The 25970-nt window shown below is 41.7% G+C and overlaps 1 protein-coding gene across 1 annotated transcript in view; it reads left to right on the top strand.

Moving 5' to 3' along the window:
• Positions 1-25970, top strand: part of ptprn2 (protein tyrosine phosphatase receptor type N2) — a 304722-nt gene that overhangs the window by 32723 nt on the left and 246029 nt on the right. The window lies entirely within an intron of this gene.

Here is a 25970-nt window from a genome sequence, read left to right as displayed (position 1 = left end):
ATCTGAGGTTTAAATAAGACTCCAGACTCCTCCAGAATAATCCTCCAGATATGCTGATGTGCTGCACCTGACCTGACCTGAAGTCCTGTCATTTGGAAGGTAGAGCTGCATTGCGACCGTTCCTCCTGTGACCATCATTAGGCATTTCCGAGACTACCACAGCAGCCCATGGGATGGGATTCGCCTTAATGAGCTCTTTGGATGCCTCAAAAGCTCTGACCAGTTTTGATAGTTACTCAACCTTCTGATCTGGAGCCCACCACCAACTTTTCCGCTTGGGAGACCCTCCGACTCAGACCTCCTGACCCTTGTCAGAGTATCCCAGGTCGTCACGCTGCCCATTTTCACCACGTCCAATATGTCAACTACCTTCACCTGTGAGTGGTTATAATGTTTTGGCTCATCATGTTTGATGGCGAAAGGGCATGACGAAGATGATCAGCTCCAGGATCCAGGATAAAGATCCTCCTGAAGGATATGAATGATGCTGTAACTCCACTGCAGGTCCTGCAGGTTGGTGGATGGTGTGAACAGCCCCCTGTAAACAGCTCGGGGGCTCATTTGGGTCGATAGGCCTGAAGCTCGTGTGGGTGTTAACAGTGGTGTTCAGTAACTGAGTGGATATTAGTCAGGCTCTCAGTTAAGACTGCCTCTAGTTTATCTGTATTAGCAGAGAGAAAGGCCAAGTGTTGCCATGCAGACGATCGATCGGTGCGTTTCCGTCCCCCCCCCTCCCCCCACTGCGGGTTCAGCAGTCAAATCAATGAGCTACCAGTTTAAATAAATACACATAAAATAAATGTAAAAAGCAGCAAGTATGCTATGAATGGTGGACAATGCTCAAAGTACCCCTGAAGGGCTATTTGTGCACATACATCCTATGTCCAAATGTTTGTGGACACCCCTTTTAATGAATGCATTTAGCTACCTAATGTCATAATAGTCCCTGTAGAGAGGTACTGCCCGTCATGAACTTATTGGCACCATGCTGCCTAATGCCAGGCATGGGCTAGAGGGGGCTATAAAGCCCCCCAGCATTTAGCTGTGTTCTCTGGAATGATGGTTGGTCCATCCAGCACTTTTGGATGAGATGAGTTGAGGAGTTGAGGATTGGGGAGGTGGGGTGGTGCTCATCAAAAATCCTGACCTCAGTAACGCTCTGTTGCAGAATGCAATCAAATCCTCACAGCAATGCTCCTCCACAGAGAGTAGAGACAGTTACTCCAACAAAAGCTGGAGAAACTATTTTTGGTGCTCTGAATTCGGAGGAAAAAACGAAAAAGCAGGTGTCCCAATACTTTTGTCCATATAGTGTAACTCAACTACAAGTCAAATGCAAGTTTATTGGCCCCATGCACGGTCATCCATGATTCAGCAAGTGGTGAAATGCTTTGATTACTGTCTGGTCACACAGAAAATCAAGATAATAAACAGGGTGGATCAAATAAAAGATGAAATACAATACAAATATCCAAAAAGATCAAAAACACCAATGAAACAGTGTATTATAAAATGTATAAAGATAATCAATAAAAACATACACATGAAATATACAGAAAATATGACTGACTGAATGCAGTGTGCAGGATTAGGATAGGGATATGGTTGACTTGTGCTACAGTGTTTATAGCTGTTCAACACAGGCTTGTAAAGGTGCTGTAGATGTGAACAACAAATCTGACATTTCCTGCTAATTCCTACACAATTATGTTTGTTTATTTAATAAAATGAATATTTGGGAGAAATAATTACATTAACATTTGTCTGATGTTCTTATCCAGAGCTCTTTCATGACAGATCAGACAATATAGAACAAGAGTCTTCCCTAAGGACTCTGAAGTGTCTGTCATGAGGAAAATGGTGTTTAATAAATCAATCAATCAATCAATCAATCAATCAATCAAGCCTTATTTTTACTCAGAAATACAGGGAGGTTGACCCATTTTGAATTTAGCTGAGCGTTTAAATCAATTCTACAATGTTGTCCCAAAGCAGCTTTACAGAGCTCCGGGTCCGAGCAACAAAGTGGCAAGGAAAAACTCCCTCAGGTCGAGACGAAGAAACCTTGAGAGGAACCAAGACTCCGAGGTCGACAAAGCAAATTTTACAATAAACAGAGACAGAAAGAAAAAAAAAGAAATAAAAAATCTGTTAAAATCAACAAATGAACAACAGTAAGGACAAGAATCAACTTAATTAGTAACAGAAACAACAACAATATATATATATAAATATAGAATATATATAAAATATAGAAATATAAATAAATAAGCCAGAATAAAATCAATGTCAAAAGACCAGAGTCAAAAGATCAAATGTATGTAAAATAAGAAAACATATTTCAATTTAAAAAACAAACCAAATAAAAAAGCCAAAATATGTTTTAGAATATAATATGCAAACGATAAATAATAAACAACTTAAAATGAAGATGAAATTAAATAAACAAGAAAAAAAAACACCAAATAAATAAATATTTATAGATATATAATTAATTAAACCAGAATGAAATAAATAAAACCAGAGGTAGGAGATCAAATATAAAATAAATAAATAAATTAAACAACAAAATAAATTAAAAGCCACAAGACGCTCAACAAAATAAATAAACAATAAACAATTTAATCAAAATAAACAACTTAAAGTTAAGATACTCTAAAATGTAATAGAAAAATTACAAAATAACAAAACAAAATAATTCTAATATTATAGATATAATAGTAATAATATATAATAATAAATTACCAAAAAATGAATTAATAAAATATATTTTATTTAAATATGTAAAATGTGCTGTAAATTATTTTGTTTTGTATATATATGTTATTCTACTAAATAAACAGTAACTGTGTATTAAACTGTGCAGAAGTGAGTCTCTGTGTGATGTGTGGCCCCATCTTCCCTTTTTGGTCTCTTTTGTAGGATAGTAGCATAGCAGAACCGACCCACTGTGTGTGTACTACTCTATAAAAACTGTATTTCTTGTGACTGTGTTTCACTCTTGAGAAGTGTGTGAGTGTGAGTGTGAGTGTGTGTGTGTGTGTGTGTGTGAGTGTGTGTGTGTGTGTGTGTTTGTGCAGGTATTGACTCAGTCTGTGGATACAGTCAGCTCCAGTCCAAACAGTAACCGCCTTCATCAGCACTGTCAGATGGGTATGGATTTTTCCTGTGTGTGTGTGCTGGGTGTGTGCCGCTGTGTGTGTCCCTGGCGTTGCTTGTTTTCATACATTTTCAGGACAAAATGTTCAGATTTTGTAGGAATGATCTTACAATCATCAGATTTGTCTGAATTACAAACACGCTGATGCTTCACCTCAGGCCGGCCTTCAACGATTTCAGTGACGAAAGGACTGAACTGAGGAAAGCTGCTTGCTTATTTAACCCTTTATGCTGGGGAAGCTCCTCGTTATATGGTAGTGACCTAATGAGACACACAAAGTTGACTTACAAAAGCCCCCTTAAGTCTAGCGCCACTGGTCAGACTGTAAATCTGCAGCTGAGTCCAAGTGTCTGGGTCTCCCAGTGATCTTTCACTGCTGGATCAGCTGTGAGGGTCTGGAAGCTACCACACACTGCCTAGACGATCCACAAAGAGGCCATCAGTCAGGAGCTGCAGAGGTCAGTGGGTGAGACTGACCTCTGAGGTGAGGATGCACCAGTCAACAGTATGAAGAGCTGTGCTTGCAGCTGGTCTGCATCATTGTAGCCATCACTGAAGAAGCTTTGGGGTGACTTAGCCATGGGTGATGTAAGGGATTTTGGGGCCCATGAAAGGATGTTACACTGGGCCTCACAACTCAACTCAAATTAATTAATTAATTAATTTATTTATTTATTTCTGATTTATCACCTGTTTTCTCCCCAATTTAGATTGGCAATTACCCAGCAAGACCAATGTAGACCCAATCACATGCAAGACCAATGTATACCCGGCCAGCGCTGCACTAGAGTGATGTGGGGGAGAGCGCCATCTACCCACCCTAGAGAGAACGAGGCCAAATGCCCTCTCCCGAGGCCCAGGCTGCCAATGCTGCTAGGGATACGAACCAGCGACCACCTGGGAGCCCCCAAACTCAAACAGTTTTGACCAAATACTCAATTCATACAGTTTTTAGGGCCCCTGTCAGTCTCAGGCTCTTAGAGCCCTCCTAGTTTTTAGCCCTGGACTTAGCTAGAAGGTGGGAGAAGGTTTTGTGGCCCGATGAGACTGTGATGGAGAATTTGGCCAAAATCTGCTACCATGATGTTTTGGGAGTGGAAGCGTCTCTGTGTTTGTGGGCATCTTCTGGGGAAATACAGGGAGGTGCAGGACAAGATGATTCAGTTCTGCTTTGAAAGTAAAGCTGGGAAGAAATGTCACCTTTCAGTAGGACCCAAGGTGATTCCAAGGTGAATGCTCTGCAATGGTCAAGTCAAAGTTCAGACCTCGGTCCAGTCAAGAATCTGTGGCAATGTGTGAAAATTGAGGCCTATACGGGTCATCCCGGTCAACCTGAGATGTGAGCAATCTGGAGCAGACCAGCAAAGCTGGTGGAAACACTTACATCTGTTGGTGGTGCTTCTACCAGGTGCTAATCTATCTAATGAATATTTCTGCAAGCAGCATTTTCCATTTTTTATTTTTGCTTATATTTTGTCTGTTGATAAATACTTACATTTGGATATGGTACTATATTTCACTGCAATATTTACTCTATAGATATATACATCTAATAATATCTCATATATAATATTTCAAATGACCAATATATAATGCATATAAGGCATATATAACAAATACACTATCGACAAAAGTATGTGGACACTTGCTTATTCACTGTTTATTCTGAAATCAAGGCTATTAAAAAGAGTTTCACCTGCTTTTGGTGAAGTAACCGTCTCTACTGTCCAGAGAAGAAGACTTTCTACTAGATTGTGGAGCGTTGAGAACTGCTGTGAGGATTTGATTGCTTTCAATGACAAAAGTGTTAGTAAGGTCAGGATGTTGATGGTGATCACCACCCCACCTCCTCCCTCAACTCCCCAACTTATCCCAAAATTACTGGATGGAGCTCCACCATCCATCATTCCAGAGAGCACAGTTCTCTTCGACTGCTCCACAGCTCCTCAATGCTGGGGGGCTTTATATATACCCCTCCACTAGCCCACGCCTGGCATTAGGCAGCATGGTGCCGATAGGTTCATGTTTAACTGCTCCTGCAGAGAGTCCTATTCTATTGGCTGTACTTCTCTACAGGGACTAGACAAGCTATGTGTGTGTGTGCATTTGCACATCTGTGTCAATGGCAATAGGTGCAACTTAAAGTAGCTGAATGCATTCATTAGAAGGAGTGTCCTTAAATATTTGGACACATAGTCTACCGTTAATCTGAAGAATTCTGTGTGTAGTGTGTCTGAGGGTCAAAAGCATCTAAGAGATGCTGCTTCATCTTCCCTTTCTTCTAATAACAGTAAATAGGTGCGGTCCTCCCCTGCTGTCAACTCTGATCTCTGCTTGTGTCAGATAGGATTCACTCTGAGAGCCGGGCTAATCAAGCCTCTTTATAAGCATTTCACTTTTGATTTATTTGTTCCAGTTCGGCTGCCAACTGTTTAATTTTCTGCTCCGGCGCTGCATCCCGCTGGGAATGATAATTACGGAAGCAGTTTCAGCCCCAAGGCCTTTAGACCAAGAGCTTTACAGAGCCACACTTGCTCTGTAGCGCCATCTAACCTGCTAAGTGTTGCAGTCATCACTACATCCATACACACACTGCCATTAAAAGAGCTGTACTGTATCCCAATCTAACCCAATTAAAGAGCTGAAACTGTACTATAGTGAAAGTATGGTACTGTATCCCAATCTAACTCAATTAAAGAGCTGAAACTGTACTATAGTGAAAGTATGGTACTGTATCTCAATCTAACTCAATTAAAAGAGCTGAAACTGTACTATAGTGAAAGTATGGTACTGTATCCCAATCTAACTCAATTAAAGAGCTGAAACTGTACTATAGTGAAAGTATGGTACTGTACCCCAATCTAACTCAATTACAGAGCTGAAACTGTACTATAGTGAAAGTATGGTACTGTATCTCAATCTAACTCAATTAAAAGAGCTGAAACTGTACTATAGTGAAAGTATGGTACTGTAACCCAATCTAACTCAATTAAAAGAGCTGAAACTGTACTATAGTGAAAGTATGGTACTGTAACCCAATCTAACTCAATTAAAAGAGCTGAAACTGTACTATAGTGAAAGTATGGTACTGTATCCCAATCTAACTCAATTAAAGAGCTGAAACTGTACTATAGTGAAAGTATGGTACTGTACCCCAATCTAACCCAATTAAAGAGCTGAAACTGTACTATAGTGAAAGTATGGTACTGTATCCCAATCTAACTCAATTAAAAGAGCTGAAACTGCACTATAGTGAAGGTATGGTACTGTACCCCAATCTAACCCAATTAAAGAGCTGAAACTGTACTATAGTGAAAGTATGGTACTGTATCCCCAATCTAACTCAATTAAAAGACCTGAAACTGTACTATAGTGGACGTATGGTACTGTATCCCAATCTAACTCAATTAAAGAGCTGAAACTGTACTATAGTGAAAGTATGGTACTGTATCCCAATCTAACTCAATTAAAAGACCTGAAACTGTACTATAGTGAAAGTATGGTACTGTATCTCAATCTAACTCAATTAAAAGAGCTGAAACTGTACTATAGTGAAAGTATGGTACTGTACCCCAAACTAACTCAGTTAAAGAGCAGAAACTGTACTATAGTGAAAGTATGGTACTGTATCCCAATCTAACTCAATTAAAAGAGCTGAAACTGTACTATAGTGAAAGTATGGTACTGTACCCCAAACTAACTCAGTTAAAGAGCTGAAACTGTACTATAGTAAAAGTATGGTACTGTATCCCAATCTAACTCAATTAAAGAGCTGAAACTGTACTATAGTGAAAGTATGGTACTGTATCCCAATCTAACTCAATTAAAGAGCTGAAACTGTACTATAGTGAAAGTATGGTACTGTACCCCAATCTAACCCAATTAAAGAGCTGAAACTGTACTATAGTGAAAGTATGGTACTGTATCCCAATCTAACTCAATTAAAAGAGTGGAAGCTGTACTATAGTGAGTTTTTAAAATAAATATAATATTTAAACATTGTTTAAAATAATGTACAAAAAATATTTAAATTAGGCTAATCAGCTGAAGTTTTCATAATTTATTTAATTAGCTAAATAATGTCCAGTTGAACATGCCAGAAAAGACTTTCAATATTAAATAGGAAACATCTGTGAGAAAGACACTTAAATGAAGCAAGGATTTGATTGATTTTTAGAGAAAACACTCTAAATAGTAATGTCCAGGTACAGATAAAACCTCAGAGGCCTAAAGGAGATAACAAAGATTAAGTGCTTGTTCAAATCAATCAAAATGACAATAAGACAATCCTCATTATTGATCAGGAGCTTTCTCCAGGTGAGCCGCTAGAATACGCTGGATCTGGAGTGGAGTGAACGGAGTGAGAGCTAATATAGACTTCATTTTCTCTCAGTTCATTTGAGGCTTCTGAGACTTTATGAACTCCCCTGCTCAAGATCCACTCCCCCACTTCACACAAATCTCCCGTCCAATTATAGAGCGTTCCACATGATTAGAAATCAAAGCCAATAGCTCTGAGAGAACCAGGTGGAGAGCAGGAGTTAAGTGATGGGAATGTCATCACCTCAACCTCTCAGCGAAGTGAAGTGAAGTTTTAGGATTTAATAACATAAGAAAAGCTATTTTAACTGATTTTATTACTTTTTAACAAATTTCACACAGTTTTGCTATTCTTTCCTTTATATGTCAGAACCTTTAACTTTCAATGGAAGTCATTAACTTCCTTCCCAAATAAACATATAGCAAGTGGTCAATGAGAGTTTCATGATTATTGGACTAATGCTCTAAAAGAGCATTAGTCCAATAATCATGAAACTCTCACTGACCACTTGCTATTTGTTTATTTGGGTTTATTCTAATGTTATATAGAGTTAATTACAGGTAGACACTCTCACTGACCACTGACTTTATGTTTATTTGGGTTTATTCTAATGTTATATAGAGTTAATTACAGGTAGACACTCTCACTGACCACTGACTTTATGATTATTAGGGTTTATTCTAATGTTATATAGAGTTAATTACAGGTAGACACTCTCACTGACCACTGACTATGTTTATTTGGGTTTATTCTAATGTTATATAGAGTTAATTACAGGTAGACGCTCTCACTGACCACTGACTTTAAGTTTATTTGGGTTTATTCTAATGTTATATAGAGTTAATTACAGGTAGACACTCTCACTGACCACTGACTTTATATTTATTTGGGTTTATTTTAATGTTATATAGAGTTAATTACAGGTAGACACTCTCACTGACCACTGACTTTATGTTTATTTGGGTTTATTCTAATGTTATATAGAGTTAATTACAGGTAGACACTCTCACTGACCACTGACTATGTTTATTTGGGTTTATTCTAATGTTATATAGAGTTAATTACAGGTAGACGCTCTCACTGACCACTGACTTTAAGTTTATTTGGGTTTATTCTAATGTTATATAGAGTTAATTATAGGTAGACACTCTCACTGACCACTGACTTTATGTTTATTTGGGTTTATTCTAATGTTATATAGAGTTAATTACAGGTAGACACTCTCACTGACCACTGACTTTATGTTTATTTGGGTTTATTCTAATGTTATATAGAGTTAATTACAGGTAGACACTCTCACTGACCACTGGCTTTGTGTTTATTTGGGTTTATTCTAATGTTATATAGAGTTAATTACAGGTAGACACTCTCACTGACCACTGCCTTTATGTTTATTTGGGTTTATTCTAATGTTATATAGAGTTAATTACAGGTAGACACTCTCACTGACCACTGACTGTTTATTTGGGTTTATTCTAATGTTATATAGAGTTAATTACAGGTAGACACTCTCTCTGACCACTGACTATGTTTATTTGGGTTTATTCTAATGTTATATAGAGTTAATTACAGGTAGACACTCTCACTGACCACTGATTTTATGTTTATTTAGGTTTATTCTAATGTTATATAGAGTTAATTACAGGTAGACACTCTGACTGACCACTGACTTTATGTTTATTTGGGTTTCTTCTAATATTATATGGAGTTAATTACAGATACACGCTCTCACTGACCACTGACTTTATGTTTATTTGGGTTTCTTCTAATGTAATATAGAGTTAATTACAGGTAGACACTCTCACTGACCACTGACTTTATGTTTATTTGGGTTTATTCTAATGTTATATAGAGTTAATTACAGGTAGACATGCTCACTGACCACTGACTTTATGTTTATTTGGGTTTATTCTAATGTTATATAGAGTTAATTACTGGTAGACATTCTCACTGACCACTGACTTTATGTTTATTTAGGTTTCTTCTAATGTTATATAGAGTTAATTACTGGTAGACATTCTCACTGACCACTAACTTTATGTTTTTTTGGGTTTATTCTGATCTTCCACACCTTGACAAGAGCTACTGGAACCAGATCATCACCAGAGTTGTTTACTTCAGCCATCAGTGCGTTTATTGTTATGGCTGCTCGGTGTAAACTAAAGATGATTAAATTCTGATTACTTCACTGTGTTCAATTATTAGTATTAAATAATGCTGGTGCAAAATATCTGATGAGTTCATTGTTATGGAATATTCAATAGCCATCATAAACCATTATTATTATTATTATTAGAAAGTATTTGTAGTTGTTTTGAGATCCTAACGCATCATGGTCGGATCTGGGGCTCTGTTTCTCACCGCTCGCGGCCGGACTGCGGAGGGTCTTGGTGTGACGGCTGTGATAAAACAAGGCTCTCCAGACGTTCAGCTTTTAAAGATTCACACCCTCACCTGAGCACTCAGGCTGACCTTTTCCCTCTGTATGAAGGGGACATTAGCACACTGCTCACACACACTGATCGACAAGCGCAAGGCAGGTCTACCCGCTCTGAATTCAGTGAGGTGAGTGAGGTGGACTGGTTGTGCATGATAACTGTAAAGGCGGAAAGGCTGGAAGCACATGACTGAGTGTGCAGGCCAGATTGTACATTACAGTATTGATGAATGATACACAGACTGCCATTCAACATAGATATGGAACTGATGGCCATGACTTCCAACAGACTTCTCCACCCACTGATACTGATACCCGCTGATCACCACCCCACCTCATCCATCCCCAACATCCCAACTCATCCCAAAAGTACTGGATGGAGCTCCTCCACCATCATCATTCCAGAGAACACAGCTCTTCCACTGCTCCACAGCTCAATTCTGGGGGTCTTTATACCCCTCTACTAGCCCACGCCTGGCATTATTAGGCAGCATGGTGCCAATAGAGTCATGATGTTGATCTGCTCTAGATAGTCCTATTCCATGGCAGTCCAGCAATGGGTGAACCTTAAAGTTGGCTGAATGGCTCATTTAAAGGTGCGTCCACAAACATTTGGACAGTGTTTGTGCTTCACAGACTGTTTTGTAGACTGAGAAACTGAACGTTTGAGGCTTTGCGAATCCAACCAGAGAAACGAACCCTTTTCCCGAAGTCTGTCTTCAGAAAAGTTGGAACTAAGGTAGCCCTCTGAGCGGCTCCTCGGTTCCTGAGCTAATTTAACGGCTCGAGTCACATTCAGACTTCATTAGAAAAGCTTTCGGAAGGATTTCTCAGCAAGACAGTTCAATAAGAACTGAGCAGATTTGGACAATAACCGTCTCTGGCAGGAGGGACCGGGCGAGCAGCTTTCGGCCTTCATTATGTGAACTGCAGCGGCCCGAGCTCTGAGCGTTTATCCTTTCATCGGTGACCTGCTTTAACCCTCGGACCCTCTCACGCCGTTATTAATGCTGTTAATATGCTGTTAGTTCTGACTGGCAGCTTGTAACTGATGGAAGTGGAGAAACTGTGTGAAAGCGGCTGTAAATGAAGGTGGACATTTAATCCAGACCCCAGGGCCCTACCAATAAACCAGGGACCACTGAATTTGAGTTGTACCACAGTACAACTCAGGTTAGCATAATCACAGCAGTGTTACTACTCAGGTCCCAGGAACATGGCGGTGTCGTGACACATCCTATCTCCATCGCACCCGTGATTAATTACCCATCTTCACGCGGCGGTCGTACTCATAAGTTTAATGTTTAACGTTATTTATTAAATGTGAATCACACCTTGGCTCCAATTGGCCATTAGCTCCAGCTCCAAGTCCAGTTATATAATATTGTCGTTGCTACGCTAGCATATAAAGCTGATACCAACAGGTAAAGCTAGGCTAGCTATCGTGCACTTGCTATCTGCTGTCGAGCTAGTTAGGCCCTTTAGTGTGTGTTAGCTTGCTAACAAATATTAGCTGCAGTTATCTACATCCTACATCCCACCGACACGCCATCTCTCCTGACCGTTGTACTGGGTGAAATTGTCCATGTGATTAATTGCCCATTCCCGACTAAAATAAATGAATATATATATATATATACATATATATATATATATATATATATATATATATATATATATATATATATATATATATACAGTGTATCAAAAAAGTGAGTACACCCCTCACATTTCTGCAGATATTTAAGTATATCTTTTCATGGGACAACACTGACAAAATGACACACCTCTAACACACCTCTAAGACGACCACTGCTTTATTAAAGAGGCTGAGGGTAAAGGTGATGGACTGGCCAAGCATGTCTCCAGACCTAAATCCAATAGAACATCTTTGGGGCATCCTCAAGCGGAAGGTGGAGGATCGCAAAGTCTCGAATATCCGCCAGCTCTGTGATGTCGTCATTCCAGTGGCAACCTGTGAAGCTCTGGTAAACTCCATGCCCAGGAGAGTTAAGGCTGTTCTGGAAAATAATGGTGGCCATGCAAAATATTGACACTTCAGGAACTTTCACTAAGGGGTGTACTCACTTTCGCTGCCGGTGGTTTAGACATTAATGACTGTATATAGAGTTATTTTGAGGGGAGAATAAATGTACACTGTTATATAAGCTGCACACAGACGACTTTTTTAATTGTGTCAAAGTGTCATTTTGTCAGTGTTGTCCCATGAAAAGATATACTTAAATATCTGCAGAAATGTGAGGGGTGTACTCACTTTTGTGATACACTGTATATATATTTTTATTGCTGTGTTCGATTATTTTTATCACATGACTATTTTTGTGAACCTTATTAGATTATAGATTATTGAGATCCAAATAAAATAATAAAGCGATAAAAAACAACTAGATAAAACACCCTGTGAAAAAGGGGGTGGGGCAGCTTGGCTGGCTAACCAGTAGCATGCTAGCTACATCGGCTACAAAGCATGATAGCTAAACCAGTCGAGGGTGTGTACCCTCCAGTGATTGGCGCTGATACTCCATGAGTGAGCTGCTACTCATTGTGCTCCTAATATGCTAACGCTTATTAAAATACAGCATTAATTATGTGCTAGCAAGCAGCTGCTTTGGGTCACTGCTCGCTGTATTGGGTCCTAGATGCTCCGTCTGTAAGATGACGTCAGAGGGGATAGGATGTGTCTCCCGTTATGAGTGTGTTGGCCGCCATATCTATAACGAATGTCTTTAGATGACATGAAATTGGTCAAAAGTCAGGAGTCCATCATACAGGCTAGAACGCAGAAAGCCTCAGCTTCCAGGAGCCCCCCCGTTGACCGCTTTCCTGTCCTCACCAATGTCCAGAACATAGTTATTAGAAGTTATTAATTACAACATGTGCATGTGCTCTTGTCTTTCTGGATGCATGCAGATGCAGGAACACATACGCTATGTGGACAAAAGTATTGGGACACCTGCTCATTGCCCATTGTTTCTTCTGAATTTAAGGCTATTAAAAGAGCTGATCCTGCTTTTGTTGGAGTAACTGTCTCTACTGTCCAGAGAGGAATGCATTCTGCTAGATTCTGGTGGAGCATTGCTGTGAGGTTTTGATTGCATTCAGCAACAGGAGCATTATTAGTGAGGTCAGCATGTTGGATGGTCGCCACCCCACCTCATCCTTGACTCTCCAAATCATCTCAAAACACAGTTCCTCCACTTCTCCACAGCTTAATACTGGGGGGCTTTATACCCCTCTACTAGCCCACGCCTTATTAGGCATTATTATACGTGCACCTTTATTAGGCGGCATGGTTGATCTGCTCCAGATAGTCCTATTGTATTGGCAGTACTTCTTTCTCTACAGGGATTTGACGAGCTGTGTGTGTGTATATAATTGTGCATTAGTGCATCCGTATCAGCAATGGGTGCAGCTTAAAGTAGCTAAATGCATCGATTAGAAGGGGTGTCCACAAACATTTGGACATGCAATCTGATATCTGCTCTCGTTAAATTATTCTGTAAAGAGTGACTCTCCCCCCCCCCCCCCCTCTCTCTCTTATCTTTTCCACTACTGACACTTTAATAAATACTGAATTGAGACGGCCGTGTAGCTCAGTGGCCTTGGCTCCTCGTGTACTTTCATGTTTCCAACATAAATGAGCGCCAGTTTGAGTGAGGCTCCGATTTAGTTAACCTATTGAATTTCTGGACGGTCCGAGCTGCAAAACGGACTCTCTTTGTACGGATCCGGCCTGATTTTGTCTTCATTAGAGCAGCTCAGTGTTGTAGAATCGATTTTCTGTTCCGCTCCGAGGCCGACAAGACGCCAAAATTGCGGTCATGCGCTTAAAAAGCTGACCGGCGTTTCCAGCGAAGCTTCCGATCCCCCCGTTATTAAATATTCACATCTCAGATCGCTGAGCTTTCGTCCGGAGTGTCATCAGTTCAGGTTCATGTTCGGGTGTCAATCCAGGCTCAGAGACATGGAAAAATCACGGGCCGAGATCAGAGCTAGAGTTTGTAGCAGACTAGAGGCCAATACCAGTAGTGACCATACTAGCAATGCCCCCAATGATAGAACTAGCATGTGTCCTCAAACACAAGTGAGTCCATAGCCATCCAGGGCACTCAGAGGTCAGTTCGGCTCCCCAGCTTCGACAGCTAACAGATGCCTGTGCTGACCAACATCACACCAGCAGTGATGTGGGGAGGAAGTACCATCAGCCCACCCCTGAGACAGCAAGGCCAATTGTGCTCTCTCTGATTCCGGCTGCTGATGGAACCAGCGATCCTCAGATCATAGTGTCGGTGCCTTAGTCTGCCGGACCACTCGGAGACCACCTCCCTCAATGATATGGATCTATCGGATTTATGGATTACACCAAAGATTTTCAATGGGGTCCGAGTCGGCCGACTGTGACGGCCTCTTCAGAACCCTCCAGGATCTCTCGTTAAAACTAAAGCACCGGAAAGCTTGGGATCACTGTCCTGTTGGGAGGTCCAGTGGCACCCAAGCTTCAACTTCCAACTCGCAGAAGGCATGAGGTTTTCTCCTATGACTTCCATTCAAGTAGCAGAATGCATTCAGTAGAAGAGGTGTCCACAAACATTTGGACAGGTAGTGTATTTGAATTACTAGTGAATGATTAGGGGGAAAGAGTCTCATGCACTCATTAGAAGAGGTGTCCACAAACATTTGGACAGGTAGTGTATTTGATTTACTAGTGAATAAAATACACTACCTGTCCAAATGTTTGTGGACACCCCTTCTAATGAATGCATGAGACTCTTTCCCCCCTAATCATTTACCAGTGAATCAAATACACTACCTGTCCAAATGTTTGTGGACACCCCTTCTAATGAATGCATTAAACTCTATCCCCCCCTAATCATTTACTAGTGAATCAAATACACTACCTGTCCAAATGTTTGTGGACACCCCTTCTAATGAATGCATGAGACTCTTTCCCCCCCTAATCATTTACTAGTGAATCAAATACACTACCTGTCCAAATGTTTGTGGACACCCCTTTTAATGAATGCATTAAACTCTATCCCCCCCTAATCATTTACTAGTGAATCAAATACACTACCTGTCCAAATATTTGTGGACACCCCTTCTAATGAATGCATGAGACTCTTTCCCCCCTAATCATTTACCAGTGAATCAAATACACTACCTGTCCAAATGTTTGTGGACACCACTTCTAATGAATGCATGACACTTACCCCCCTCCTAATCATTTACTAGTGAATCAAATGCACTACCTGTCCAAATGTTTGTGGACACCCCTTCTAATGAATGCATGAGACTCTTTCCCCCCTAATCATTTACTAGTGAATCAAATACATTACCTGTCCAAATGTTTGTGGACACCCCTTCTAATGAATGCATGAGACTCTTTCCCCCCTAATCATTTACCAGTGAATCAAATACACTACCTGTCCAAATGTTTGTGGACACCCCTTCTAATGAATGCATTAAACTCTATCCCCCCCTAATCATTTACTAGTGAATCAAATACACTACCTGTCCAAATGTTTGTGGACACCCCTTCTAATGAATGCATGAGACTCTTTCCCCCCCTAATCATTTACTAGTGAATCAAATACACTACCTGTCCAAATGTTTGTGGACACCCCTTTTAATGAATGCATTAAACTCTATCCCCCCCTAATCATTTACTAGTGAATCAAATACACTACCTGTCCAAATATTTGTGGACACCCCTTCTAATGAATGCATGAGACTCTTTCCCCCCTAATCATTTACCAGTGAATCAAATACACTACCTGTCCAAATGTTTGTGGACACCACTTCTAATGAATGCATGACACTTACCCCCCTCCTAATCATTTACTAGTGAATCAAATGCACTACCTGTCCAAATGTTTGTGGACACCCCTTCTAATGAATGCATGAGACTCTTTCCCCCCTAATCATTTACTAGTGAATCAAATACATTACCTGTCCAAATGTTTGTGGACACCCCTTCTAATGAATGCATGAGACTCTTTCCTCCCTAATCATTTACTAGTGAATCAAATACACTACCTGTCCAAATGTTTGTGGACACCCCTTCTAATGAATGCATGAGACTCTTTCCCCCCTAATCATTTACCAGTGAATCAAATACACTACCTGTCCAAATGTTTGTGGACACCCCTTCTAATGAATGCATTCTGCTACTTGAACTCTCTCTGTGGTTTGTTGTGAAAGCTCTGGGTTCACTCTCGCATGTGAAGAGAGCAGAGAGGCAGCTGTAGTAAAGTCATCATCTGTAGGATTGGTGTGGTTCTGTCAGCTTGCGGATCAGCAGGACTCTACAGTGTGTGTGTGTGTGTGTGTGTGTGAGTTTTCAGGCCTGGGCTTACTGTTCGGAATGGCACACGGCTGCTAGCTGATGTTTTCTTTTGGAAGAAAATGGGATTAGGCTAACGATAGGCTAATTCCTCACACTGTTGACAGGGATAAGCTTCCCGCCGCTGCCTGTCAGCTCCGTTCAGCGTCTCCTCCGCCGCAGCTGTGCGCACACGGATGTTTCTGGAAGATGACTGCAGCGAAGGAGATAAATAGGAACCCTTCCTGAATGCAATTACGCTATTCCGAGAGGCACGGCTAATGAGTTCAGTCTGCAAATTTGTTCCCTTTCGAATATTTATGATACTATTTGTGAATGTGTGGAGAATTAGCGCCACAACTAAACTCCCTCTGCTCTTCCTCTCACTGCAGTAGGAGGTTGTGTGTTACAGCAGCTCACAGCCAGCCAGCGCGGGAAGAACCCACGAGAGTCTGGGCCTGATGCCTTAAACCTGCAAAGTCTGATCTCTGGACAAGTGCAGCCCGTGTCCGCTATGGCCACTTTTCCACTGCAGGGCCGAACAATTCAGAGCACAGAGGCTTCGAACCGCTTAGAATCTGGGCCTAGTGCAACTAGACTCCAGAAGATCCTCTAATCTGGAGACACAGTCCTCCACACACTCTACACTCTTCACCCAAGTACTCCCAGAAGAGGAGGAGGGTCTTCAGTCTGGGTTTGAGGACAGTGAGCGCTGGACTCTGCTGTTCGGACACCCAGGGGAAGCTCGTTCCTCCACTTCGGTGCAGGACAGTAAAAAGTCTGGACGCTCGTCTTCCGTGGATCTTAAAGGATGGCGGGTCGAGCCGAGCCGTACTTAGCCGAAGCTAGAAGGGCTTCATGGGAGGGCTTAATGGCTTAGGGATTCGCCGATTGGCTCCATATCGTTGGCAACAGCAGTGTTGCAGCATTAGCACGTTAGCATAGCCCAACTCGCTTAGTCGGAGCTGAAGGTTTCTGAGGGTTTCTGTAGTAAAGGTTGATGGTTCAGATCTGCTCTGAGCTTCTTGGACTTTCCCATGTGGTGGTCAATCCAATGAGGGCCGTAAAACAAGGCCTATTATATGGCACCGAGACGCTACCAACTGTAGCCCATCATGATCACTAGCAGGGAGTTAAGAGTCCTTGGTCTTGGCAAGTTCTTAACAGTTAACCCTTGACGGTTCGGTATAGACCCCTTATGCTTAGAGTGCAGTGTATGGTTCAGGGCATGTTCAGTGTTGGATCCTGAGTGAGTTCTTCACTGTGAGCGAGGAGGAGGAGGAGGAGGAGGAGGAGAGGAAGAGCAGCTACTTACACTCTGGTGTTTTTAAGTGACGTTTTAATACCACACTGTACAAAACCCTGATTTTCTGATAGCTGACTGCTGCAGGGAGTGTGGAGGCCTGTCTCCACCCCTTCTGTCACTCATATCAAGTGTGTGTGTGTGTGTGTGTGTGTGAGTGTGTGTGTGTGAGTGTGTGTGTGTGTGTGTGTGTTAACAGCACTGCAGTAGCCTGGGAGTAATGCTCGGACAGGAAATTGATGTTTTCAGAGACATTTCTTCCCAGAAAGTCTGTCCTGCAGCGACTGTTTGTGTTTCAGCCCTGAAAAAGAACTTAAAACACCTTCCGCTCACTGGCCACTTTATTAGAAACACCTAGAGACCTAGAGGCTTCCACTCCCTGGCCACTTTATTAGAAACCCCTACTTTTGTGCTTCCACTCACTGGCCACTTTATTAGAAACACCTACCTTGTGCTTGCACTCCCTGGCCACTTTATTAGAAACCCCTACTTTTGTGCTTCCACTCACTGGCCACTTTATTAGAAACACCTACTTTTGTGCTTCCACTTACTGGCCACTTTATTAGAAACACCTAACTTGCGCTTCCACTCCCTGGCCACTTTATTAGAAACCCCTACTTTTGTGCTTCCACTTACTGGCCACTTTATTAGAAACACCTACCTTGTGCTTGCACTCCCTGGCCACTTTATTAGAAACCCCTACTTTTGTGCTTCCACTTACTGGCCACTTTATTAGAAACACCTAACTTGCGCTTCCACTCCCTGGCCACTTTATTAGAAACACCTACCTTGTGCTTCCACTCACTGGCCACTTTATTAGAAACACCTACCTTTGGCTTCCACTCACTGGCCACTTAATTAGAAACACCCACCTTGTGCTTCCACTCACTGGCCACTTTATTAGAAACCCCTACTTTTGTGCTTCCACTCACTGGCCACTTTATTAGAAACACCTACCTTGTGCTTGCACTCCCTGGCCACTTTATTAGAAACCCCTACTTTTGTGCTTCCACTCACTGGCCACTTTATTAGAAACCCCTACCTTGTCAGTTCGTCCACCGCTGGTCAGTTTGAGCGGTTGTTCCTTTTCTCTGACCGTCTGACCCTGTCAGGGGGATTGGGGGTTTCTCAGCCTGCTAGAAATAGCTGGTCAGGCTGAGGTCACTGTCCATCCTCTTCCCACTTCAGTGTGTTTGTGTTGTTTGATTGACAGCTGTTTGGACCAACAGTGAAAGAATGAACACATCGGCGCTGTGGCGTAAAAACCTTGTATCTCAGCAGAACAGCAGCTTTACAGGAGAAGGCAAACCCTCTTCTTAGCTTTGAGTGGAAGCCAGTGTAAAGGAAGGTCCCGTCCTCTACAGAGACTCACATCTGCATATTTAATACACACTTACTCACACTAACGATGGTAATAATAATCATCAACTAATAATAAACACAGTAAATAAATACAATACGATTAATGATAATAGAAAAATGATTTGTTTACAGTAGTTTTATGGGGTGGGCGGGGTTTAATAAGGTGTGGGTGGATGATGGTACCCACTGTGGACCCACAACTCTGATCGCCCGTATGCGTAGAAAAAAGCCTGAGCCGGAGCTGCTGATGTCACTCACTCATCTCCCTCTAGTGGCAGAACAACAGTAGTGCAGTGAGTGCTGAGGGACTAAATCTAAACAACCACCCGTACACTATATGTCCAAATGTTTGTGGACACCCCATCTAATAAATGCATTCAGCACCCATTGCTGAGACAGATGTACACACACACAAACACACACAGCTTGTTTAGCTAGGCCCTGTAGAGAAGAACTGCCAGTAGAATAGGACTCTCTGCAGGAGCAGATAAACATGATGACCCTATTGGCATCATGCTGCCTAATGCCAGGCGTGGGCTAGTAGAGGGGTATAAAGCCCCCCAGCATTGAGGAACTGTGGAGCAGTGGAAGAACTGGGTTCTCTGGAGTGATGGATGGTGGAGCTCCATCCAGTACTTTTGTGAATACCCTGTGAATGAGAAGGCGTCCCAATACTTTTGTCCATATAGTGTTGCGAGATCCTGGATGTACTAAAACGTTCCACTGAAGTTCTAGAGGTTCTGTAGGCATTCTCTGTATTATGGAGAACCCAGTTTGTTAAGTGTAGAGCCATTTGTAACAATAGTAGAACCAACATTCTGCATTCAGTAAAAATGGTTCTACTACTCCCCGTGCTACACAGAACCGCGTTAGTTACGCTATTTTTGCGCTGTTTGTAAAAAGGGTTCTCATACTCTGAATGTCTTTTAAAAAACGTTCTAGTCCTCTCTGTAAAGCTATTCACGACAATAGTGGAACCTATAAGATGTTTCACGGTGCCCCTGATTCCATGTACTGGACCCTCGTTATTGAACTATGGCCAGGGAGTAGAAGAATAGCAGGTGTTTCTAATAAAGTGGCCAGTGAGTGGAAGCACAATAGTGGGGTTTCTAATAAAGTGACCAGTGAGTGGAAGCGCAATAGTGGGGTTTCTAATAAAGTGGCCAGTGAGTGGAAGCACAATAGTGGGGTTTCTAATAAAGTGGCCAGTGAGTGGAAGCACAATAGTGGGGTTTCTAATAAAGTGGCCAGTGAGTGGAAGCGCAATAGTGGGGTTTCTAATAAAGTGGCCAGTGAGTGGAAGCGCAATAGTGGGGTTTCTAATAAAGTGGCCAGTGAGTGGAAGCGCAATAGTGGGGTTTCTAATAAAGTGGCCAGTGAGTGGAAGCGCAATAGTGGGGTTTCTAATAAAGTGGCCAGTGAGTGGAAGCGCAATAGTGGGGTTTCTAATAAAGTGGCCAGTGAGTGGAAGCGCAATAGTGGGGTTTCTAATAAAGTGGCCAGTGCCTTTAATTGGCTCCTTCATTAACGTTCATTAATGCTCGTCTCTAGTTTACGCAGCCAAACACGAATTACTTACAGTTCAGTGATTCGTTGATGATGATGTTCTACTGGAAAGTGAAAGGAGGTGTGAGCGGAGTGAGGGCTGTGTTGGAAGGTGTGTGTGTGTGTGTGTGTGTGTGTGTATGGGTTGGGGATGGGCGTAGAAGGTGCTGTTTGGAAACTGGGGCAGTTAAAATAGCTGTACAGGCTGGGAGAAATCCTGCTGAGGTGATTTTCCGCCGCCAGATTAAAGCTAATCTCAGAGCAAATTGCGCTTCGCTCGCCATTCTTAATTGAAAATCCCTTTCATTCCATCTAACGGAGAGGGGGCCGAGGCTGGGAAATCAGCCAAGAGACCCACATTTCAGCTGCATTTCGTCCTTCCTGCAGGAGCGATGAAGAAGCCACAGGAGAACACTTTGGGTTTTCTAAAGAACCTTTATGTTATGAAGGATAATAAATGACAAACTACAGAGTTCAGCTCATTTTCACCCAGATAGTTTCTAATAAAGTGGCCAGTGAGTAGAAGAATAACAGGTGTTTCTAATAAAGTGGCCAGTGAGTGGAAGCGCAAGATGGGGGGTTCTAATAAAGTGGCCAGTGAGTAGAAGAATAACAGGTGTTTCTAATAAAGTGGCCAGTGAGTGGAAGCACAAGGAAGGTGTTTCTAATAAAGTGGCCAGTGAGTGGAAGCACAAGGTGGGTGTTTCTAATAAAGTGGCCAGTGGGGAAGCACAAGGTAGGGGTTTCTAATAAAGTGGCCAGTGAGTGGAAGCACAAAACAGGTGTTTCTAATAAAGTGGCCAGTGAGTAGAAGAATAACAGGTGTTTCTAATAAAGTGGCCAGGAATTGGAAGTACAAAAACATAGGTGTTTCTAATAAAGTGGCCAGTGAGTGGAAGAATAACAGGTGTTTCTAATAAAGTGGCCAGGAATTGGAAGTACAAAAACATAGGTGTTTCTAATAAAGTGGCCAGTGAGTGGAAGAACAAGGTGGGTGTTTCTAATAAAGTGGCCAGTGAGTGGAAGAACAAGGTGGGTGTTTCTAATAAAGTGGCCAGTGAGTGGAAGTGTAGGAATGCTGTGAGTCATTGTTTTTCTGAGCATGTTTTGTTTGTCAGATGTTGTTTAGACCTCACACCCTCAGCAGGGATGGTGATGATGATGATGATGAGTAAACAGTTATTTGTAACCTTGGGAATGAAGCCAACTCAGTGTATCGCCTTGTTGTGATGTCAGCACTTATCCGCACTCGAACCTTCAGATGATTAAACCACCTTTGGGCCAAAGGAGCTTCAAACTGTGCTTTTAACAACAGGGTGGAAACGTGTTTGTTTTTTACTATATGTTATATTTATATTATATTATATATATATATATTATATTATATTACATATATGTTATATATAATACAAAATATAATATATATTTGGTAAAATATTTGTTAGATATATATGAATAACAAATTATATATATTACAAAATGTGTACATATATGCATAATAAATAACATTAATTAATCAGTAATTAATTAATAATTTCCTTAGTTATTGCCAACATAATGGGTCATAATACCAATTAGAAAAGTGCATTTCCTAAAGAAAGTGTATGGATGGTGCTAGGCTGTTGCTACAGGGTCACTAAAGTGAAACTATGTGGTTTCTATGTGAGTTGCTAGGTGGTTGCTACAGTATTTCAGGTGGTCACTGTGGTATCTCAGGTAGTTGCTATGGTGTTTTGCTAAATGATTGCTAGGTGGTAGTTTTGATATCTTAGATTGATGCTTTTTATGTTGGTTGGTACTTTAAGGGAATTTCTATGATGTTGCCATGTGTTTTTAAGTGGTTGCCATAGGGTTGCCATGGTAACCCAGGTTGCTGCAATGGTGTTTATAGATGGCAGCTCAGTGTTTGCTATATTATTGCTATGCAGTTGCTGTGTAGTTGCCTTGGTATCTCAGGTAAGTGCTTAGGTGTTGACAAGTGGTTGCTGTGGGACCCTAATGTGGTTGGTTGGGTTCAGTTATTTGTGTATTTGCGTCATCCTGTCATAAAAAGGGTGCACATACGTTTGTACTCCATTCGTTCCTGTGGTACCAGAATAACCAGTGCTTGAAGTGGGCCGGGTCACTCCGCAGGATGCAGTACAGCCACTCTCCACATTCATCTATTTGGTGAACTGGGACCTTTTCCTGCATTCACTGTTAAAAGTATGAGCTCCTCGAGGAACCTTTGGAGGTTGGAGGAACATCTTAAAGTGCTTTGAGGAACCTTCAAGTAACCTTTTTATAAAAAAACCCTTTCATTAAGGTTCCTCAAAGCACATTAAAAGGTTTTTAACAGTTCCTTCAACAGTGTGTTAAGTCCCGCACTCTCTCATGCACTATTGGTCTACATATACATGCATCTACGTGCATCTCAGACTCAGAGGTAGAACCAGAATCTTCGTTTTGGGAAAGTTCGGGGCTTGTGCGGTAATTCAGGCCTCCTCTTTAATTAATCACTAATATAATTGTCTATGCATGTCTTGTATGGTCTTAGGAAATCTCTAATCACTTAATCAATCAATTAAAGTGAGTGGATTAATGGTTAGTGACAGATATGCTGCTGATTGTCTTCAGGTTCCGTACAGATTCAGCACTGCTGGATAGAAGGCCAGCCTGAGAGTGACTGACAGGCTGTAATGAATGCTCTGATTCAGTGTGTGTGTGTGTGTGTGTGTGTGTGTATGTGTGTATTAGCAGAGCAGTCTAACGGATCATGTCTGGTAATGCGCTGTTTGACAGGCTTTTCCAATTCTGTGTGTGTGTGTGTGTGTGTGTGTGTGTGTGTGTGTGTGTGTGTGAAGGCGCTGATGGCTGTAATTACTGTGTGATGATTCCCACAGACACTCAGAAAAGCTACAGAAAAAAAAATGACAGTCAATGGCGAGCAGGGTTGCTGTGGAAACCGCCTCAGAGGGTAAAAGGAAGGTGCAGAGTGTTTGTCTGCGTTATGTCACACACACTCCTGTGCTGATGTAAGGGAGGAGGAAGAGGGGAGGGGGGCAGATAGAGAATTAAACCGCCCCCAGCAAGGGCAGAATCCGTTACCATGGAGATCTAGCCTCTAACCCTCCATTCGCTTTCATCTGTACCTTCAGTCTCTCTCTCTGCCTGTCTGTCCGTCTGCCCTGTATGTATGTCTTTCAGTCTTTCTGACAGTCAGTCTTGTATGTCTGTTTGTCTGTCTGTCTGGTTGTCTATCTATCTATCTATCTATCTATCTATCTATCTATCTATCTATCTATCTACCTGTCTGTCTGTCTGTCTATCTATCTATCTATCTATCTATCTATCTACCTATCTATCTATCTATCTATCTATCTATCTATCTATCTATCTATCTATCTGTCTATCTATCTATATGTCTATCTATCTATCTATCTATCTATCTATATGTCTATCTATCTATATGTCTATCTATCTATCTATCTATCTATCTATCTATATGTCTATCTATCTATATGTCTATCTGTCTGTCTGTCTGTCTATCTATCTATCTATCTATCTATCTATCTATCTATCTATCTATCTGTCTATCTATCTGTCTATCTATCTATATGTCTATCTATCTATATGTCTATCTATCTATCTATCTGTCTATCTATCTATATGTCTATCTATCTATATGTCTATCTGTCTGTCTGTCTGTCTGTCTGTCTATCTATCTATCTATCTATCTATCTATCTATCTATCTATCTATCTATCTGTCTATCTATCTGTCTATCTATCTATATGTATATCTATCTATCTATCTATCTGTCTGTCTGTCTATCTATCTATCTATCTATCTATCTATCTATCTATCTATCTGTCTGTCTGTCTGTCTGTCTATCTATCTATCTATCTATCTATCTATCTATCTGTATATCTGTCTAACTCTTCTTGCTATGGGTTTTTAGTAACACTAGGAGGTTGTCTCTTAGGTGGTTGCTATGGTGTTGCTAAGTGATTACTACTGGGTTGCTATGGTGTTACTAAATCTTGGGTGATTGCTATAGTATTGCTTGGTTTTGTCTTGGTGGTCACATATCCAGCTTTCTCTCTCTCTGTCTGTCTGTCTGTCTGTCTGTCTGTCTATGTATCTATCGACCACCTCCCTCCATCTCTGTTCTTTTCCAGAGTCCTTTCAGGCACTTCTCCAGGTCTTCTCTCTCACACCCCGTCACTCTCTCTCTGCCTCGCTCTGTCTGCTCTACAGTGAAGTGTGTAACTGGTTCTGCTGCAGCGTGTCGTAGAGGAGCTCACGCGGCTCCATTCATCACAGAGGAGTTTAAACACGGCAGAAAATACGGGGGCGGCGGCGAGAAGGACACGGGGAGGAGGGAACAATGAGCAGTCGGGACGCACCCAAACACGAATCACAAAAGATGAAAGGTGTCGACCAGACGAGACTTTTGAGTCTTGGCTCCTCTCGATCTGACAGCCTTTATATGCTTACTGACATGCTACATCCCTACAGTGTGCAGACCCAGTATATAGTCATACACTAAATGGACTAAAGTATTTGGACACCTGCTTTTTTTCATTGTATCTTCTAAAATTAAGGGTATTAAAAAAGTTGATCCAGCTTTTGTTGGAGTAACTGTCTCGAGAAAAGGCTTTCTACTAGATTTTAAAGTAAAGCACTGCTGTGAGGATTTGATTGCATTCAGCGACAAGAGCAGTAGTTAGTGAGGCTCATCATCCCCAACTCCCCAAGTCATCCTAAAAGTACTGTATGGAGAGACCACAGTTCCTCCACTGCTCCACAGCTCAATGCTGGGGGGCTTTATACCCCTCTACTAGCCCACGCCTGGCATTAGGCAGCAGCATGGTGCCAATAGGTTCATCAATGTTCATCTGCTCCGGCAGAGAGGGTCCTATTCTATTGGCAGTACTTCTTCTCTACAGGGACTAGACGAGCTGTGTCAGCAACGGGTGTCTAAACGTAAAGTAGCTGAATGAATGCATTCATTAGAAGAGGTGTCCACAAACATTTGGACACATAGCTGGATGTGCTAAGCAGGCTAATTGCCCAGCAGCTGCGCTGCGCTGCGATTGGTCGGTGGAGTGAAGCCCATGTGAGGTATTTAGAGGAGAGCTTTCTGTAAACGGCTCTTATCTGATCTCAGTGTCAGGCGGTCATTTATATTCCTCACAAGGACAGCTGCATTACCCACAATTCCCGGCTCTCACCCAGATAGCCATTGAATTACTGAGCCGGACCCGGCTGTGGCTTCGGGTTGCTTAGCAACGAACCATCGAGTGGCACTGGGTCGGTGGTGATGGAAAGATAAGGAAGGGGGAGATAAGGTGTGTGTGTGTGTGTGTGTGTGTGTGTGTGTGTGCTGATTGTCTGGGTACTTATCTAAAATAGTGTCAAAAAACAATCTGTGGCTATTAGCCAGCAAACCAAAACCTTTACCTTAACCTCACTAAGAGTGTGTGTGTGTGTGTGTGTGTGTGTGTGTGTGTGTTTC

The sequence above is a fragment of the Salminus brasiliensis genome, chromosome 9, assembly GCF_030463535.1.
Source record: "Salminus brasiliensis chromosome 9, fSalBra1.hap2, whole genome shotgun sequence".
Classification (NCBI taxonomy): domain Eukaryota; kingdom Metazoa; phylum Chordata; class Actinopteri; order Characiformes; family Bryconidae; genus Salminus; species Salminus brasiliensis.
Note: the sequence above shows the minus strand (reverse complement) of the source record. Positions and strands in the feature narration are given on the sequence as shown.